The sequence below is a fragment of the Cardiocondyla obscurior genome, linkage group LG03 (assembly GCF_019399895.1).
Source record: "Cardiocondyla obscurior isolate alpha-2009 linkage group LG03, Cobs3.1, whole genome shotgun sequence".
Taxonomy (NCBI): domain Eukaryota; kingdom Metazoa; phylum Arthropoda; class Insecta; order Hymenoptera; family Formicidae; genus Cardiocondyla; species Cardiocondyla obscurior.
The window spans coordinates 8,320,861-8,342,794 of record NC_091866.1 but is presented as its reverse complement, the minus strand read 5'-3'; the positions used below and the strand labels follow the sequence as shown (position 1 = coordinate 8,342,794).

Here is a 21,934-nt window from a genome sequence, read left to right as displayed (position 1 = left end):
CAGAAATCATTAACAGATTTGCTTATAATTTTATCTTGCATACTTCACAGCTGTAGAATATTAATTTACGTGGAGTAATTTCTTAGCTTACGTTCGGTCGTCGTTTTGAATGGAAGTTTTTCTCTATTCTTAAAATCAAATATATCAATGTATATTAATTTTTCTGTCGCCGTGTAAAAAGTTCTAATATCAAGTTTCTTTAATAATTTCAAGACGTCTTATGACAAGCCCGAAGTTTCGACATTAAAAAGATTAAGCCTCGCATAAACTCTCTCATCATTCTTCTCACGTGCCCGCTGATGCAAAGTACACACCCCCGACGCCCGCTTCATGCCACCGCGGCGCCGTTACCGCTTCCCTCTACTGCCGAGTAATCCACGCGAACTCCGTAGATCCCAATAGTTAAAAACCGTTTCGCGCGCGCGGATGTAACTCTGCCGTCGTCGGAGTTTTGCGGCTCTCTTCTGCGCGCGCGTTTTTATATTTTCTTTCTATCCTCTTTCTCCCCCGTTTTACCCTTCACCGTCCCCTTGAACCCTCGCGCGGGTATGTGGATCTCGGATTTACCGGGCAGGTGGAGGCAACCGAAGCCCGCAGCAATCGTACCACGGAATTATTTAGAACAGTGGATAGTAGCCACGTTGTAGTTAGGTTGGCTGCGGTGCCCAGGACTACCACCCCATATCCACCCTACCTTTGCCGTCCCACACCACGAGCGGACCCCGATGTTCAACCACCCTACTCACCCTTCTCACCCCCTTCTCTCTACTCCCCTTCGCCCGCAGTCCCTGGCCACCCTTCTGCCCCCGTGCCAGCCAACCATCCAGCCTCTCCTGTCCCCTTTTGCCCTTCACCAACCACCGAGTGTACTCCACCTCCAGCCCGGCTTAGTTCAAAGCAGCCCAGCAACCCGCCACCCGACTCCCTCTCCCTCCGCACCCTTTTACCGCTTCCTCGCCCACTCGCTCTCTAGCCACCCATCTACCCGCCACCCTCTAGCAGTAGCTCGACGTACCCTTGCGTGCTTGCCAGCCTGCCTGCCTGCCTGCCTGCCTGCCTGCTTGCTTGCTTGCCTGCCTGCCTGCCTGCCTACCTGCCTACCTACCTGCCTGCCTGCCTGCCTGCTTGCCTGCTTGTCCTCCCGCCTGCTTGCCTGCCAGCCAGCCACCCCATTTACCACCCACTTTCTCTCTCTCTCTCACTCTCTCTCTGTCTCTCTTCCAACTATGCTACTACCAACCACCCACACTCTGTGTCCCCCTTTCGACCCATCCCTTCGGCGCGCACCAGCCCTGCCTGCTACGCCGCAACCACCCCCGAACAGAAAACACAGCTGAGCCAACGTGCTCTCGGGCTGAAATGCCTTCCACCTTTCAGAGGGAAGAGTGTCTTGCTGCTTCGCTCTCCCGCACACCCACCTTCCGCCCACTTCACATTCCCCATTCCACTCCCCCCCCCTACCGCCTTTCCCGCCGTCCTATCTCCTTTTCGTTCCTCGTTCTCGACCTTCCTTCTGCCGTTGACGTTCTCTCGCTTCTCGCGCGATACGTACGTAAAATACATAACTGACAAAATAATTGAAGTTACGATTGTAACCGCGAACTGTCCTTTCTCTTGTTTTCAGTAGATCTCCATCGGTTCACGTCCTCTTTCTCCCCTGCCGCAACGACTCGCATATATATAAAGCGGATGGATACCTGTCCACCGTGAGCACGGAAAGTTAGTTCGCGAATATTTTAGCGAGTACATCCTCCGTAACGGTCTCGCGTCGCGCGCGGTTGTTCCCCTTTCCTCTCATTCTGTATCCTTTAGCCGAGAAACAAGTCCGACCGTATGCAGACACAACGCTACACTGTGATATAACTCACCCGGCGTTCCCAAGTGGCGTTTATTTCGATGGTTAGTGCCTCTTTCGTCGTTTGTCGTGTCTGCATTCCGTTCGTAAGGTAATTTCGTTTGCGGCGATTAAGTCTTTCACGCGTTTCTGATTATGCAACCTTAGCAATTATTACCGTTAATCGACACAGATTTTTTTCACTCAAAGATAAAGTTCAAGTTATATCCTTTTAAATATAAAAAAGAATTTATTTAACCCATCGTACATATTATACATATATATATATACAGTCATAATGTCAGTGCACACTAATATTTTATAAATAATATTTGCCAAAAATAAAAAAATAATTCCGTGCTTGAAAAAAAAGAGATACTTTTTTTTTTTAAAGCGCTATTATTAACCTATACATATATTTCATTGTTATTTATATAAAATAACTTTCTCCTTTTAAATTTATAATTTTTAAATTTTAATTAAAAAATAAAAGAAATATTTGTATATGAAAATAATAATCTTATTCGTATTTCGGAGGTAGAGTTGCTTTCTGCAAGATATCGTCACTTTGATTTCGTGTTTAACGTTGAACTTCTCGCAGTTCGAAACTTGGGAGTCGATTATTGTATCGTTGACTTATAGATACTCTACATAGATGCAAGCAGACTGTACTACACAGGAATACGATTCTTTATATAATCGGGCAAATGTTCGAACGATTAGTCCATTTATTTCCTTCCACGCTTTGTCTGCGTGTTCGAGCGGCTCATTAATAAGCTGACGTTTTGTTTTGTATCCCTTTGTCGTCGAAACAATTAATTCGCACACAATCAGGGCGATATTTTTAAATTGTACGGCAAAATTCGCATTTTGTTCATACGGTATCACAGTAAATTTCAGTTCGTTAATTCCGCGCAGAATAGCTGCGAAGTTTCAATAATCTTTTAACATTACTATTGCCTAAAAGGAATTAGCAATTAATTAATAAACAATTAATTAACAATTAATCTAACGCTGCAATGTCAAATACCTATTTAGCGCAAGATATTGGAGATCGATACGTCTGACTATCTTAAAGCTTGTGTTGTTATTTGGTCTATTAAACACGGTATTGCAATTTCTTTGTAAGAGTGATATAAATTAGAAAATCTATTTTTTCTTTAAAATCTTTAATAAAAATACATTTGGAGAATGATAAACTGCATAGAAGAATTCAATATATAAATCTATATCGATTTTATGCGAAAATTATTATCAATTTATAAGAGATAAATGGCTTGGGGCAAATGTTCACTGTTTGATATTCGAAATTAATAATTTTCAGAAATAGTGTACAAGCACTAAAGCGTTAAACGTATATCTATCAAAACTTGATAATTGTATGCGGAAAATCCAACGTGTTTGTCGCGAAAATCCACAGAGTACCTATTGACTTGCGACGCGAGCGTAAAATTCTTTGAGCGTAGCGCGAAAGAAAAATCTGGCTGATGCGTCTATATGAAGGAGGTGCGCAGTGTATCTCCCCGTAATAAACGAATCGTAGAGGACTATTATGCGCGTACACAAAGCCGCCGGGGTACACTCCTACGTACACAAAGAATGGAACAAACGATTTCGCCAACTTTACACGGCCGCACACGTACGGTAGTTTCATCACGCGCGAGAACGCGCTTGTATATGTGTGCGTGCGCACAGGTATACGGAGTTACAGTGGCAGCAGAGGCAGCCACGGTAACGTATGTAATGTTCGTGAGTGTAGATTGTGTACTCAACCTTTGCGTGTGCATGTATGTGGGCGCGCGCGCGCGCGTGTGCGCGTCTTTACACCAACGAGGAAACTATGTATGGCTGCAGACAGCCTCAGTCCAGAGGATATTTCGCAGAAGGGTCGTCGTCGGTCCAGGTCGAATCCTGAGGGTTGCTCGTTCTCTCAACCCTCCGGATCCCTCAGTTCCCCGCTTCCTCTCCCCCGCCCCCGCGCCTCTCGCCCCTTTGCCTCGGTTGGGGTCGAAGGCGAAAGCTTCTCCTTTGCTCCACCTTCGCAGGGAACGACTCTGCAACTCGAATGAGAGACCCTCCCTGTTCCCGTTTATCCTGGTTCCCGTCTTAGGCGAGAGGTAAGACCCTATTCCAAACGCGTACAAGAGACGAGCCTTTTCGAAGAAGCCCCGTTGCCCAAGAAGATCCTTCGAAATAAGATGTTCTTAATTTACTAGGACATATTGTTTAGGGTGGAAAAGCAATTACGATGTATAACAAGTTGAAACAACCGCGATTTTTGATCGTGTCAATTGTACAGACAATACTATTTCCAATATAGTACAATTTTATTGACTAAAATTTATATTAATATCTGACGAAATAATTTATATGAGTCGGGAAGAACAAAATTAAAAAAAATAAAAAAATAAAAAAATAGCACCGATTTTCGATTTAACGTTTGCTCGCTCGAAATAGTTTCTAAAATTACTGCTTAAGCAGTATAGCAGTAAGTCACGAAAAACAAAGCGAAAAAATATTTATGCGCTCTAGCATTTTATTACTTTGAAATTCTGCAATTCTATCCGACCGCTGCAGAAATAGATCGTCACGTTGGCGATCGATATGACGTCGGTCGTGACGCAGCTGAATGGACCAGGATACGCTAGGACGAAGGTAGAACGGCGAACTAGGACGGGCTCCGGAAATTTAATGATATCTGCCCGAAAGGTTCGTAGCCATCGCTATCTTCGTGTAGCCCGGGTACCTTCCGCCGACAATTTCTTCTCGCAAAGCTCTCCCTTTGCCGTCAGTTTCCACCGGAGGCGGAAAGTACCTATCTTCAAGTCTGCAAGTCCCAAATACCCCTTCACCCATCCTACGACGCACCTACCAATCTTGCACGTTGCTACGTCGAAATGCATGCGTACACACGCACGTGCGTGTGCGTGGATATGTCGAGTGCTTTTGCAGCAGCATACGGTCGCAGGTACTTCTATTAACTCTCTATTAGAAATTCGCGTCTTTGGCGTCTTTTGTATATGCAAAGTATTTTTACTTTCCGGAGAATAAAGCACACGTGTTTTTTTTTCAATTAAATATATGTAATTATCAAACGTCGTTTTTATTGTACATTCGATATTCGATATTAATCTAAAATTTCCTTTTTTTCTTTCTCTATCTTTTTCTCTCGAGAAAGAAATTATTTCTTTAGGTGTTGAGACTTTCTGAAAAATCCAGTTATTACTTTACGTACATTATATTAATATCGCTTAAAAATTAATTTAATTATTTAGATATTTTTGATAATTTTCGGATCTACTTGTTATTGAAATAATTTGAGTAGGGTGCGCCGTCAGTTTGCCTACGAAACGCCTCGTTGCGCGCATTAGGCTCTTTTTTTTAATATTAATTTCTTCATTATTAAGTACTCGAAGACATATATTGTACTACAAAGGGCCGTATGTTATTATAACCGCGCTGTCACACCCACGTATAGCGTGTGCGGTACACATTAGCCAGCTCTCTCGTTTCGTACGAAAGGACGTACATTGCCGCACGCGTTTCATATATACACAAAATATCTTCGCAATGTCGTCGGCCGCTCTCGGCCGGATTAAAAAGAGCGCGCTCACGCGCTTTGTCGCGCGAATTGGGTCATCGCAATTCAACTTTTCGATCTTAATCGGATTGTTGGCGCGCGAGGGAGAATGGACCCGCTGGGAGAGCTCGCGGTAGCTAATACGCTCATGTGACACAAAATAAGATTATAATTAATATATCTGTTGCATACAAAATCGATATATACCGGCGTTTCTTCTGCGCGTTCCATTTTTAACAGACATAACGAGAAACGTATAACAAAGAGCACCTTCGGAGTCTTTGAAGATGTTTTTACTTAACGAACATTGTTTCATCTGCTTTTATAAATAAAAAATGCCTCGGTTTTTATCCCCGTACGTCGAATTTGATGCTGGATAACGCTTGGAGAACGGAAAAGTAAGCGGCGTCGGGCAGGACATGACCCTCCGCGTCGATCTTTTGGTAACTGTGACATGTTGTTCTTCGGACGGACCTTTAACACCGGAATACAACAGCGGTGGCGGGCATGCATATGCATCTAGCTTCCGCTCTAACCGTTGCATACGGCCGATAAAGTTCGCGGGGTCGAGCATTCGCGGTGGCAGTAGCGGTGACAAAGCGACCCGTCCGGAAAATATGAGCACCGCTGCGTTCGCCATGTTGGTCGGCTACCATAGCGTTGGTTGAGCTCGAGAGATGTTTCCGGTACTGGAGGGATGCAAGTATATTTGTATGTATATGATGTGTGTATTACGCACACACTTACATGTACACGCATATCGCGATTGTAGCTCTTTCTCTGTTCGGCTTACCTCAAATACCTCCATGTTCATTTCCCGTACTATCCCTGGTACTATAAAAATTGTTAGAAGATTGTGCGCGTTGGAGAACACAAATTAATATATATATATATATTCAATATACATGTGTATAGAAGAAAAGAAAAAAAAAAAATGAAAAGTAAGAGAGAAATTGATTAAATAATCGCATTCAAGTTTGACGATAGCTTATAATATCATAAATCTCTTGTTCTCTCTTTTTTTTATCCTCTATACAATATTTTACTCGCAAGTCAACTTCTATTTGGCTACTTTCAAGGACATCGGGCGGTGAGATGAGATCGAATGACCAAAGAGCGTAGCCGATAGCATCGGTGATTCAGTTAGGTCGCGTAGTCGATACTCGCGGTCAGATCTTTAAGAATCCGGAACTTCTCACAAGAACTTTCCGCCGCCTGACAGAGTATTAACCCTCGGGGGGTTAGAAAATATTACAACTCCATTTAAGACGGTGTCTTACTTTAAAGACAGTAAATTGCAATATCTTCTGTCTTACACAAGAATCTTTGAAATTTAAGAACATATTTTTCTGTGTCAATAATATTTCTTGTCGTGTATTTCCAAATATAACGTCCAAAGTTAACGTAGAAATATTTATATTAATAAATATAATAAAACATGTTCTCTCATTAATCTTATTAGAATACTATAATTATACGTAACGTCGTTACATTTATCTCCACCTGTTTTTATTAATTTATTAAAATTTTATTTGAATCCTTCACGTCGGGCATATTTTTTACGAAACATAAATACATAATAGTTTTATTTAATATTGCGTTTGATAAAAGATTCGTTAAACTTTGTTTTTCAAGAGCTGACCCATTACAGAAATATTTTTTTTACATATTAGAATAAGTTTATAATTTTTTTAATTTCCATAAAAAAGTCAGTAACATAAATAGATCTAGCATTCGAAACAAAGGATCAGTAGGATGCCTAAGTATACGTTTTGTTTTATCTGTATAATTTTCATAAGGATCGATTGACGTTATCTGATGAACGGCGACCGCGTGCCTCGTAGTAATTAGGCATTCAACGCTATCAAAAGAGATTCTATCGACAAGTGTTGAGGGATACATTTTCTCTCTCTTTCTCTCTTTTTCGCCCCTCTCGTCCCTATGCTGTAAAACAATTATAAATCCAGTACGAAGATGGGTTTGACTCGCCCTCTTGATTCTGTCATTTTTGCTTTCCACCCCCTTTATAAAGAAAAAGAGAGAGAGAGACAGAGAGATGAGAAGTAGAAGGAGGAGGAGGAGCGCGGAGATGTTAAATAACCAATAATTGAGCGACGCTCATAAAATCTTCATTACACGCCGACGCTCTAATAAAATCGTCCACGCACTAATTTCACGGCCCTTATCTCGATTTACCCCATTTTCGCTCAAGGGGATAGCTGCCCTCCCTCCCTCCCTCTTTCTCTCTTTCTTCTCTGTCCTTCATTGCCTCCCACTCTCGCTTTCTCTCTAGTCACAGTAACGCTTCACAAGCTGGCAGTGGCGGCAGTCAGGCACACGGAAGAACGGGATAGGAAGAGGGGTTCTGGGTGGCAGGCTGAAGAGTGCCACGGGGCAGCATCGCTGAACGAGACAATTATGTTATCGTATTATTTATCCACAGCATCGTGAGTTGATATACATGTTATCGTGTGATTTTTTTATGACAAAGACCGCGATTGAAGTGTCGGCCGTGTGGCTTACCGTCCGTTAACACGCCAATAAATAATCGCATCGCCGACCCTCCCTGATCCCGGTAAATTGAAAGGCAGCGTATATACATTTGTTTCTCTTTCCTTCTCTTCCTTTTTTTTTTTTTTTTTCTTTTTACCGACAGTAAGCCAATTTTTTGAATTTGCATAATTGTCTTTTGAGTGTCAAGCGCTTGTATACTACGCGATTTATGCGTATAATTAAATTTTGTTTTAAGTATCTAGGCTGAGCAAACAACAACGCGAATAGCTGTGCGTTCGTAATGATGTGCTAAATTCAGATATGCGCTAGGATTATTACTTTTATGTTCAACGAACAGTTTTTCCGAGTTTTCTTTTACCGAAATTTGAACACGAAAGAACAGGACAAAATGTAGCAAAAATATCATTTTAGCAGGTTCTAAGCAATTCTCTTTTTCTCTCTCTTTCTCTCTCTCTCTCTTTTTTTTTTTTTTTTTAATTTTTTTTAGACCTGCTTCTTTTCTGGTGCCGGTAATTGGATGCGGCCAAAGCTCCGCCGGCGCCGTTTCCGAGTGTGTGATCCGTGCGGACGCACCACACTCTGGTTCGTATAGTCGACTCGTTAGCCGAGCTACCTGCTAGTTAAATAATTAACATTTTGGTTAGAGTGTACTCCCCCCTCCCGCCGTTCCCGTTCTCCCTATGTGTGCGTGCGACCTTTGTCTACCCTTACTCTCCTCTCGGCTTCCTCCCCTTTTCTCTCTCTCTCTCTCATCTTCACAGTTCTATTTCGTTCGCCTCGTCCTTGTCTCTCCAGTCGCTCTTGCACCACGTCGGGTTTCTCTGTTGGCAGGCATATAGGTACGCTAAGTTCGCCGATGTGCGGCCCCGTAACACGAGTCCCAGTTAGTCCACCACGCTGTCCACTGCACCTCGCTCTAAACCCATTCTCTCCCCTCCTCACAGCGGCCATCCTCTCTGTATCCACCGTCTCTCTCTCTCTCTCTTTCTGTCCTTCTCTCCCTGTGCCCTAGCACGTTGCACTCGGAGGCTTCGAACGCTACAGTCTGCACCCTCCACAACGTGCATATTGCACGGTGCACTGTAACTATGCCCGCAGTCCTGAAATATACAGCCCACTAGAAACGCGTACCGTATGCGTGTGTCGGACATCGATGTGTGGGGGTGCGTCTGCGTATGTATGCGCGAATGTATGTACGTGAAGCGGCACACCGCGCGACAGAAGAGAAACGCGAACGGGAAAAAGACAGAGAGGCGAAGAGACAAAAAGGGGGAGGGAGAAAGAGAGCGAAAGGAAAAGGGTACGGGAGAGCGAGTGCAGCGGACGACGACGAGGGGACACGGGGGGAACAACAGGGTTGGTTCCCCATAGCTACCCCGCTTTTGCTCGTCACTACGTTGAAAGGTGTATGGGGATATAGGAGGCGCCCTCGCCGTAGGCAGGCATGCTATTGCACGTACGCGTGCACGCAAACGTGAACCACACGTGTGGATAGCGCGCGCTAGTGGATGAACACGAGGATGTGCCAAGGCGGCTACATACGGCCGCTGTATCGCGCGCGTTAATGCACGTAGTAATGCATTATTAAATAATGTCCAGCCGTATACGTACTTGCCGGCGGCACTGAGCCGATGAGCAAAGAACATTCACCTCAAGCCCTCGCAGGCCGTAGGAGTCTAGGCCGTGCGAATGACGGACCGAGCGACCGAGCGATCGAACGGACTTTCGATCCATAGCTGAGCAACTGCTGGCCGAGTTCAGGGTTTGCGGTGCCGTCCCACCGAAGGAACAATCGATTTTTCCGTTTACCTTCGCTATCACGATTACGCTTGTTCCGCGATACCCGTAACCGACAACGAGAAAAACAGCCGTGCTGATCGATTAATATTTACGAACGAATAATAAATGAAATTTTCGCGAGGCTCTAAAGTCAAAAAATTAAAAAATGCGATTGCAAAAAATTATATTTATTTAATAATTATTTATAAAAATGACGACAATCTCATTAAAGTTTCAAAAAATATGCTGCGTATTGTATGTACAATAATTACGATAATTATAGTCGGCAAATGAGAGAGTAAAATTACGGAATCGATCGAGTAGCGTTTTACTTACTAGCGTCTTGTCACTCTAAAGTCAAGAAACCGAGCGCGTCTTCCCTCCCCCCTCACCCCCGCGCGAGATCCTTCATGCAACGTCCTGCTTGGTATGGACCGCCGACTCGAGGAATTCTTTGTGATCTCGTTGAAGGCGATCGCGCGGTCCATCCCCCGAGTTACAGAAGAAAGGGAGGAAGGAGGGCAGGGGGGGATCGTTGGTCTAAAACCCATGTTATAGCCACCCTCATCGCGCGCATAAATCACAATAGAAGCGGAAAGTGGCGTGGAGAACTTCTCAAGCAGGGATATGTTCTCGGTGCGGCTCTTCTTCGTCTCCATCGTCAGAGGCTTCCCTCCCTCCCCCCCCCACCTTCCCGTTTGCGTTTCTTGGTCCTTGCCAGTACTTCTAGTTTCTTTTTTATTTTTTTTTTTTTTTAATCTTTTTTTTTTCTATTCCTCTCGCTTCTCTCGCGTCTTTTTCAACTAGTTATTCTTCGTGCTACGACTTTTTCGCCAAGTTCTGGCGAAACAGGCACCAAGCTGCAACTACTTGATTTATCATGGCGTTTTATACCGCACAAAGTCATGCACGGACGAACATCGAATATAAGAAATGCGAATGTTCAAAGAGCGGAAGGTAATTAAGGCCTCGTTCAAACGCGGCGCCCAAAAGAAACGGCGAAAATTGTAGTTCCAAGTGTAAGTTTTATAGTGCCGACTTTGCGTTGCGCGTGAGGGAAATGGGAAATTTTACGAGTGCCCTTCGTGGAAAATTTTCCGTCTCCCGTAGCGATAAGCCGCTGTACGTTAACGGATTTAATACAATGCAATACACGTGTTTGTGATATGCGTATACGTATATATGCGTTTGTGCACCTGTATATTATATATATGTGTGTGTGGGTACACATCGACACGCACGTACATATAATATATAAGTTTATCTCTGTATAGTATGTGAAGCTTATATAGATCTAGGAGTAGAGTACATGTGTATATGTACATATATATATGTGAACCTGCACATCGACGTATACGTATATATAGAACGGCGGGGAGATACGCGGAGGGGACAAATATAGGGGTGGAAAGACCGAACGTCGTCCTTTATACCTTAGGTGGTCCCCGTGGATCCTAGCTGAGTCCTCCTTTCGTATCTTTACTCCCATTTCATCTCCTGCCACCCCACCGATCCCTCGGGCTACCCTTATTCTCTCCGCTAGCCTTTGCCGCGCTCTCTTCTCGGATCGAGTCTCTTAGGTTGGGTTCCTGTTCTCTTCTCCTTCTCCCCCTCCTTTTCCTCGTCCCTCTTGCCTTTTCTCCCTGACCATTCCTTCGAATCGCCCGAGGCAAAAAACCTTCCAGTCTTCCACGAAGGGGTAGGAGCATCGACGAAGGGAAGTGTCACACCGCCGCTAGATGAAGGTGGACAGTTATCTTTCTGAGAGAGAAAGAGAGAAAGAGAGAGAGAGAAATGGAAATAGAGGCTTTGGCCATGATTTTTGTCGCCGTTCTAGAAATCAATAAAATTTATGACGCTTTTATGAAGTCGTACGGATAATAAGAATTAAAATTGCCGCATTAGAATTATAGTTTGATAGTCATATATAAAACATTTTTTTTATTCTGAATCTCGAGTTCATATTTAAGATAAAAAGAAAAATTTAATTGTTATTGGTCACGGTCGTTTTTGTAAAAAAATCGAAAAATGTTCAATGAGATTTTTTTTAAAAAGGCAATCCGTGCTTTAGAATAATGTAAAGAAAATACGCGTGTTTGAAAATGGTACAATAAGAATCGATATTTTTCAATAAGCTGGTCCCACCAGGCTTTCTAGAAAATAAAATCCAATTATTGCGAGTTCTCTTCGTTTTTATAAACTAGTATTGTTTTTTTTTTTTTTTTTTTTTTTTTTAAATAAATTTTATACCCATCCTTTTTTAATAAAATCGTCGTTTGTAATATTTTAACGATAATAAACATTTTATCATAAAGTTTAGTTTATACACATTGATATCAGTAATTCAATTAATGACCAATAATGAGTCAATAATGAATCAGTGAGAAAACATTCATAGGTAAAAGGAGTAATATTTTACCACTCGTACATAATTTACACTAAATATTTTAATGAAATAACCGGTAATATAAAAGAAAAGATATATGTATAATGATATGAATTGTAACGATAAGAAAATTAATAGTTTAATCTTTCTCTCTTTCACGTTCTCCTTCTCTCAAATGATTCGTACGTACATATTATTATAAAAAAATGTATTTCGTATTTAATTCGATTAACGAAAGTTCAAATTTATCTGAATTTTTATTCAAATGAATTGCGTATCGAGGCATTATGCGTATCCCCTCTGATGATTTTCCGTTGATGTAGAAAATATCCGACGACGGTGTGACATGTAATCATTTATTAGCGATTTGCTCTTATGTAATTAATTTTATAAATCGATTAAAAGAGAACGTATCGAAACTTGCGCGTGTAGAATTTTACAGCTTCGCTTTCGTGCGCAGCGTTTCTAGTTTTTGACCGATATCGTTCCGAAACTTCGCGCCGTTACATGACTAATTTCGAGAATGTAAGAAGCAAGAACAATGAGATCAGCCAAGCACAATGCTAGATGACCAAGCGGTGGTTTCTTCCAAGTAACACGTTGGGATTAAACGTTTCCTTTGTTCGTTCCGAACCAGAGTCGTCTGTCCGGTTGGTCTTATACCCCTTTGTCCTCTAGTGTCTTTTTGCAAAGAATATCTCCTTCTAACCTGACCATTTCTCTCTTTCGCACCTTCTCTCTTTCCGTCAGCGTCTCTTTTTGTTGGCATCTCTTTCTTTCGCTCCGTCTCTGCCTCTCTTTCGCGTTTCTATTTTCCTCCGTCTTCCTCTCAAGGCAGACCCTTAGGTAATGCCATCGTGGCTGCCACCCTGGACACCACCGAGTCCCCCACAATTCCGATCTCCACCCTTCGTAGACCGAATCTCGCATCCCGGCTTTCATCCAACTAACGCGTACCCTTCGCGCGTCCCTCCGCTTTCGCTCTCTCTCTCTCTCTCTTTCTTTCTCTCTCTCGCGCGCGCAGGATTCTCCATACCCTGTTACTATCAACCTCCTCCACCTTTTCCTCCCCTCAGTAGGAACAGTGGAACAACGTTCGAGCGCTGCGCGGAGGGGCGCTTGGGCGGAAGGGTAAGTTTCTTGTTAGGGTCCAGACTCACTGGCGACTCCTAAGTTGCTGTAGGCATGTGCTTCGTGAAGCGACTGAGAAGCAGAGGGGAGGAAAGCAACCGGAGGAGAGCGACGCGCGAGGGCGAGAAGGAGAAAGGGAGTCGAATAGTTGTCGGCACACAGGAGAAAACGGATGCAGGGGAGAGGTAGCGAAGGGTGCAAACAACCGTGGCTAGACAAACAAACCGATAGACCCGAAACCACGTCGTGATGCGGATTGTTTGAAGATTAAATCAGCCTCGAAACTACGACCGAGTTCGACCACGTAAGCCGAGCAATGGACACTCGGACGACAAGGACGACATCGCTGGAAAAGGTCTCCAGTCGACGGAGATTTACTTGATCCGTCACCGTGAACTGCCAATTGCTTCTAATGCCCCATGTTGTGACCCGACGGACGAAATCAGGACGACTTGATAAATGGTAGTTCGGTAGAGAATAGAGTATACAGAGAGCATCGTAAAACCGACTAATCGGCGCGTCGACAAATCGCAATATATCACGTCCCGTCGAACGGCGCGTGATAATCAATGATTTTTAAAACACGCGTTAACATCGCCACTTTCATAAAGCAGAACAATATTATTTAAAACGTAATATTTTTACAGATTAAAAAAATTTTTTGAGAATTAATACTTCTTTTTTTTTTCATTTATTAAAAGTAATAATAATTACAAACTTACAGTAGCTTCCGGAAAAAAGTTTTCACGTCGATCAATAATTAAAATTAATATAATTCAATTTCTCGCCGGTCTGCCGTTTCGCGAGGACAAAGATGACGATGACGGCGACGAGTGCGACGCCGTTCCTTTCCGTACCACCTCTGCTTTAGGGAAAATCGTTATTCGCGCCGGAGCGACGAATGCACTCGCTCATATTAAATAGAAGAATAATTTAATTTCCTCCGTTACCGCGGATTCGCGCGCTGGATTGACGGCGGATTGATTTACGTTAAGTGCGGCGTGCAACTTTAAAGCGCGCTCCGGTTTGCCCTGCCGCGCCGAGGTATATAAAAGGTCTAAATCCGGTTGATCTGTTTTTGGTGGTATTTTTCACGTCGCCGCCGGACGCACGCGATGAATATATCATTTAAGTGGAGGGCGAAACAAATATCCGGTCCCGTGTCAAAAGTTATATTTACTGGAACACATCTGTGTGGCGGAGAGCGATCAAAGTAATAGATATGCGAACGGGCTGCAGATTTTCCCTGATGCCTCGCATTCCCGTCGAATATTTGATTAGTGTGCTTACTATTTATTATCGTCAACTGCAAATTCCACCGAAATAACTACAGAAATAAAATTTCCATCGCTGCACGCGAAAAGATGCAGTTCAGTGTCACAGATATGTTTCGGATATATTCCGATATGTACCTGTTCATCGCTGGCGCGCATCGCGTATTATCTCTCGCTTTGAATTAAAGAAATATCCTTACGGCGATATTATCGACCTCGGGGTCGGGGAAAAGTCACATCCATGCGGCTACTATCGCCGGTAGATCCGAATCCATTAATCACATGCATACCGTTAACATTCTATTTTCATGGCAATCGGCGTTAACACAGTTCATATTCAAATCTGTTTCAATCGATCTGGCTCTATTTCGGGGCGCATTGCAAGATTGACCTCATCCTATAGTTAGCCTCCGGTTACCGAGGTGAGGATACGATTCCCGGAGGTTTCTGTTTGCAAAACGTACCCGTAAGCGCGTAACTCTGTTTGTTTAATTAAATTTACACAAATGCCGCGGGCCGTAACTAGCGATCTATGAAATAAAAGGCAGCGCGTGCAAGTATCGTTGCACCGAGCCGCAGCATCGCCGGTCGCAACTTTGCAATCCTTTGTGGCGCCGTTCGATGGCGAGGCAATAACATGCGTGATCCTAAACGAGGAAAGAGAAATATGATTAATACCCGGGATCCCGTTAAAATCTCGCTTTTTTTTTTTTTACGGCGCGGAGGAAAAAAAGAACCATCGACGTAACTCTTTCGGAAAATACAAAAGCAGATCCTAATTTCTTTGATAATGATAAATTTGCACAAAGAACGAATGCGTTGCTGTAATATATTTCATTCGACGTATAATAATAAATAAGGACGTTATTCCTCCGTGTCTTTGCAGGAATATTTTTTAGTAATATTCTCGTATTACTATATTACAATTTTTATATTATTTTGCACAAAATAATATGTGCAAATGTAAATAATCTTTTTGCGACAAAAGACACGCGTGTTTCAACAACATGCGTGGTATTCTGGCGTAGTGCGATAGGGGGCTCGGTTCCTTTCGGCCTGCGACTTTTTCACAAATATAACAGCTCCATTATTCGAACGAGTTGTACAATATATATGTTGTAATATCACAAAATCCCGCAGTTGCTGAGAGAAGACATATTTACTCACGCGTTGAACGGTTGAACGATGAAAAGTCGCAGCTACATGTGCAAGAATGGATTTCCTGTAAAAGAACAAAAAAAAAAAAAAAAAAAAGCGGAACTTGAATATTTCACACTGCAGATAAAACAATCTAATATTATTTGTGTGCGTATCGGAATTAGACGCGCGATATTACGCGAGTTTACTTTTTGCGCTTTATGCAAACAGATTTGTTCTCTTTTTTTTTACTCTCTCTCTCTCCCTAACGTTCGAAAGTTTACCACGTATAATTTTAAATACCAAAAAAGACGCATAGGTGAAACAAAGAAAATTAGACGATTAATATTGTTTGACAGGCACATTTGCTTGTGATCAGTAAATGAAGAGTTAATCGAAAAGTAAATATATGACGAGGATAAAAGATATATTATCAATAAAATTAATTTTAATTGGCACCATTATTGTTCGTGAGCTCTAGATAGCTTTAACCTAGGCGCAAGATATACTTTGCAAAGGACATAGGGTACGCCCACGGCGGACGAGGCTCGGACAAATGTGAAAGGAACGGTGGACGAGCAAAGGAAGGATAGAAACGGGAGGGCGGGTGGTTTGAAATGACCGCCGAAAGTCACAACTCGGACTCGGTTCTCTTGCGGGGGCGCGCGACGGGTGGGCTGTAAGGGGGTTGGTTCGCGGGGGACGTTCCATACAGTCACGAGCGGTGTAGGAAGTTAGAGGTGGACGAAAGCCCTCGCAGAGAAATTAATATCGCCCAGCAGCGGCGTTCACCTCTTCACACATATATACGCGCATACATATTCACGTAACGACGGGCACATAGTAACGGCGATACACACAACGCTTCGCGGATACGTTCCTCTCTCGGCCGTGTCCTTCTACCTCTTCGCCGACGTGTCCCCTCACCGCTCCCTCGATTCAACCCCAAAGGACTCCCTTACTCTCCTACATAGGGTATAGCGAAGAGTGACGGGCTGGAAGGGGGGGAGGGCGGAAGGGCACGGTGCAGGCGAGCGGGGGCGGTTGAAATGGGGCGAGGGGGCGAGCGAGAGGCTGAAGGGTGGCGAGGAGTGTGAGTCGAGGTAGCAGAGAGAAGTTGGGTTTCATCTCGAGGGCTCGGGGGACGGCGGTGCGGGGGAAAGGGTGCGGCAGGATAGAGGGTGAGAGACTCCGTAATATAGGATGGCTTGTGTGCGCTGGAACGAGTCTCACAGAGCTTCCCATCTCCCTCCGATTCTCCTCTGTTGCCTTCTCCTCCTCCACCTTCTCCTCCTCCTCTCCGTCCTATCGCTCGCTTTCCTCCTCTCCCCCTCCTCCCCGCCCATCCCGGGCGGCTCCCTATGAGTCTCTCTTTCACTCCGGATCTCCTCTCTCTTCACTTCCATCCACCGGTTCCACCTTTCTCTTGCTTTCTCTCTTCTCTCTACCACCCCAACCCTCTTTCTCGTTCTCCCTGATACGTAGAGACGAAGGGAACTGTGCACGCTATACACACGTGCTCTCACGTACATGCGGCTCCAAGGTTTTTGCTCGTGGCGGCCAATACTCTCCGACAACGAGGACGATCCCTTCTCATCCGGGAAGAGGAGGGCAGAGGGACGCGCGGACGGCGAAGATACGATTTTACCCAGCTGCCGTGGCCGAGACATTTTTTCCCTATCTAGGGATAACCTCGAAACTGGAGTAGTCCTGCCTGGTCGTGAGAGCTCCGAAGGAGAAAGACTCTGCCCCGGATAGAACACGGACCCCTCTTTCCTCATTGTTCCCCTTTATTCGTCTGCCCATCCTAGCCTCTCTCTTTTTTTTTTTTTTTTTTTTTTCTTTACTGGAAGTCGGAGGATCCTCCCGGCTCTTACGCGACTTTTCTCCGTAGAAAATAACGTAGCACCGTTTTCTTCTCGTGTCACTCTCGCGCGTCGGGGATATAATATATAACGCCGATCGGAGGAGAGGGCAAAAATATTCTTGGACGTAACTTGAAGAAAGATCGCGAACGATAAATAATTTCGATACAAACGCGTCCGCGACGCGTCACGGCGAAATCGCCGACAAAAGATACCGTTGAGAGATATCGAAGAATTGAGTTTTTCCGAGTTTAAGATATCCGCTTTGTTCCCCGTGGATCTAAATCTTTCCTGGTTACGCGCACCCCTTCTTTGGAAATTATTTTACGACGATACTTCTCGCGGCACGATGATTTCGCTGGTGCCTGGTCGGCGCGTAATAAAAAGAATACTATGTGGCTCACCGTGACTCGGTTAAGAGTGCCGTGATATAAGGGGAAGCGAAACGATTACAGGGACAAGTTTTTGGGCTGAAATACCTGCGCGGGATTTAGTATTACAAATCGTTATCTCACCGGATCACATTTAAATCTGAGGAAAAAAAAACGACAATCCTCGGTAGCTTTTTAAGCCAACTCGTTTTCGATGCGTTATAATGAAAAAAAAAAAAAAAAAAAAAAGAAAAAAAACCGCGACTCGCTACTTTCTAACGCGATTAAATAATTTACGTGATCTTTTTCGAAAAGAGTTCTCTTGTTTCTCCTCTAATTAGTGCACCTTCTAAATTAACACTTTCATTTATGGAAACCCGCATAACGAACGGGTGTTTTTTATCGCGGGCTGCGAATATCGTCTTACATACGCGAGCGATAACTCGACGTTTTTGCCTTCACCTTACGCACTTTGTTCCATCTGTATACGGAGAGGAAACGACGGTGAGAGAGGCGCGGAACGTTAACGGACGCGGTAATGCATTATGCTACATTCGTGTAATAAGGTATGATAACGTAACTTGCATTACCGGACGTCGCGCTCGCGCTAACGATAATTGAGGCGTCGAGAACGCGAGAGCGAGATTTTTCTCTTAGCCCGGGCTTGTAACGTACTGGCACGTATAAAATTAAATCTGATAGTGATGTACACGGCGCGATATAATACAGTCCGTCTGGGAGAAATCCCGATTTAATTTCCATATCCCAGTATAGGAACTTATCCGTCTTTGAGATACTCGCAGACAACAGCCGATCTATCAATTTTCAACGTTACATACGTATTCTATCAGTTATTATTTTTTTTTTTTCTTCCAGATTTAATACCGTCGGCTAATAAGCGCAAATATTATACGTCCGTGTAACACGGGCGCGTGAAGAAGTATTAATCATTTTAACTTTAAATATTTTACGAAACATCAGCCAACTCTTTAATATCTATATAATTTTCTACGCGGTTAAGTTTGCCTTACCAGTTTATCATCTTTTCCTGACATTAACGCATTTAAAAGCGACGCATATTTTCTCGCAATCAGTGCGATTAATTTTTCCAGAATAACGATATTTTTTTTTTTTTGTTTCAGCCAAGACTTGCGAGTGGAGAAAAGCAGGGATCAATAACGAAAAAAAAGGTAAGCACTTTGCATGTATCTTTTTGGATCGGGGGATTCAAAAGCGGCGTCGAGATGAGGATAATTAACAATTAGCGCAGTGGCGGAAATATCAGTGCCACGAAAATTTCCGCGAGTCTCTATCGCGACGGTATTTCGCCGCGGCGTAACTTCCGCTTCTCCATTTTCGCCGCCAAACGCACAATTACGAGGAACCGCGCGCGTTTGAGCAACATCGTAACGAGACCGGGCATAAATTTTACCGCACGGACGGGCGTTTTCGCGAAAGTTGCGCTGCGATGCTCGGTACGCGGCGGTGGCAGTGGGTTTCCAGCGGAAACTTTTCGCCGCGGAAACGCGATGCATTATAAAACAGCGCCGGCGAGAACCCCTTTGCCTTCGCGGCGAGATCCCGCGGTAACCGGGACTGCTGCGGCGCGCAACGAACGCGTGATAATCGCGCGAACGCTCAAATACTACTGCGCGCAGATTGTAATCCCAGCTTCGCGGACGTGTTCTTTAATCACGTCACGTATTCAGGAATCGTTGCTGTTACGCCAAAGTTTTTGATATCTTTAAAATCTTAGACGTCGGACTCTCTATGCGGCTTCGAGAAAAAGATGATTTTTAAGATCGGGATGCTGGAAAATGTTTATTCATCGAATCAGATTTCAAAGTTATGTCAGCAAGGATAATCTTTAGTGTCTCTTTAATTAGAAGAACGAAGGGAGATGATAGAGTCGTAACGCGAAAGAGTAACAGTAGTAGAATTTAATTAAATACGTATACATATAAGAATTTTATAAATATTAATAAATTGTCGAATTAACATTAAATAATTATAAATTATTAGAATAGAATGGATTTCTTTCTACAAGTGGTAATTTAGTAAAAAATTGAAAAGGGTTATCAGAAATAATCGATGAAAATTACATATCTTACCATATGGAGTATTTTACGACGATTATCGTTTAGACTAATTTACTTTTTCCTCCGTAGCGACTGTTTCGAATAAGCGCAAAGATAACTGAAAGAAGGGAAAAAAAAAAAAAAAAACGGAAAGTGAGCGTGGGAGGTACAATAACGTGAAACGATTGTGTACTCGCTGCGAACATACACTCAATCTATTATTATTTTGCTTAACTCAATATATTATTCCGCGATTTATGGATAATAAAATCATCGGCGATTTCCGCTTGAAATTAAATGCTCTTTTATTTCTTTTTTTTTTTACAAATTTACCGTTGAAATGTGTAAATAGTAGCGTAACGTGATTGCAATAAATATTCCGCAATCGTGACGATTATAATTCAATTTTTCTTTTCCTTCTTCGCTTTTCCTGCGCGGTGTTTTTGGACTTCCGTTGCTTCTGATGTTAATCCTTCCTGCGTCAACTTGACAGATACGAATCTTAGGGTCGACAATAGTGTGGGATATCTCGTTCCGCCCTTGTCTTAGAACGACATTGACGAGTCCATCCGCAAGTATCCAATATCAGCAATTCCGAAGATGCATCCGTCATCGCCGGGAAAGGATCTAATCGTCCCCCCGTTTCCCCCCCCCCCGGCTCCCTCGTTTCCGGATGCGCAGTAGTCGGGCTTGCATGCGCGAGGGGATTACGGATAAAAGTCGAGAAGGGTTCCGGGGTGATACAGACCCGGCGTTTTTCGTCCGTTCCCCTCTGCCTTTCCAACCCCTCTTGCCACTCTTCTCACCCCCCCCGTGAGTTTCGCCTGGAAACACAGTCGGTCGAATGCGTTTCAATCCGCACGACTATTAGATGGTAACTGGATTGGTCCATCCGAATTCGATGATTAACCGCGTTGTCTAAATATCAATGACTTTACCCGGGCGAGCCCGGGCGAGGGGGCGCAGGGACGCGCGGGGCGCAGAGGGGAAGGGCGTGCAAAAACGATGACTGCGGAAAATCATTTACAGCGTTTCCGATGGGCGGCGGCGCACCGCGGGGAATAAATCGCGTGCACGGTAAAATTGTAATTTCGCCACAGAGAAAATAAAAACACACCCGCGCCCGGCCGCGCGAATTACGCGCTTCAATTTTGAACATCATATATTTCATTTTGCCGCAGCAAGTTGCGTTTTTGGCCTCGCCCCATTGTGTGCACCCTAAAACGGCAGGCACGAATTTACAAACCGATACGTGCCGCCGCATATTTTCGCTTCCGAAAAAAATACGGAATCCCTGATGCTCGATGCGCGGTACACAGTTATATTTTTCAAAATAAAGAATAAATATATAAAATATGAAATAAAAAAAGAGAAATCGCGAATTATTTAAAATTTCGCATGAGTACGTATGGCGTGAAGTGTTACAGTTTTGTAAAAAAAAAAAAAAAAGAAAAGAAAAGAAAAAAAAAACTGCAGTGAGTAGACTTTTCGCTTCTTATCTCCTTTCTTGAGAATTCGGTTTTTAGTTGTCCATAAAATTTGTGATTTTAAAAATACTCGGGAACACTGTTTTATTTATCATCGTCGTATTATCTCTCTTACACGAACGCATAGATCTCCGACGATAGATCTTGAGGTGCGTTTTGGACGTTCGCGTATACGCGTCTGCTCACATATCCGATATCGATAATTCCTTCGCGGCAGAGTTTCTCGGGTCACCCTCGTCCATAAAGCGCGCGCCTCTCATCTCTTCGCAGAAGGAAGGATCGGGGGCGGTGGAGGGTTAGCGATTAAGAGGTAAAATCGATGGTACGAGAAAGGCAGAAACGGACGAGATGAAGCGTGTATGAACGATGGAACGGCAAATTCGCGAAAGGAAAGAGAAACACGGAGAAAGATAAATAGGGAAAGAGGAGATAACAGAAGGAAGACCGAGAGAGAGAGAGGAAGCGGAGAATGAGTGGCGTACCCCCTCGTACCGATCC

At 43.7% G+C, this 21,934-nt stretch overlaps 1 long non-coding RNA gene across 1 annotated transcript in view; it reads left to right on the top strand.

Annotated features, from left to right (window-relative positions):
• LOC139101356 (uncharacterized) overlaps positions 1–19,384 on the top strand; it is a 31,912-nt gene extending 12,528 nt beyond the window's left edge. The window contains exon 3 of the long non-coding RNA XR_011545536.1: positions 19,014–19,384. This is a non-coding gene — a long non-coding RNA (uncharacterized lncRNA). The remainder of the gene's footprint in view (positions 1–19,013) is intronic.
• The last annotated feature ends 2,550 nt before the right edge of the window (positions 19,385–21,934 follow it).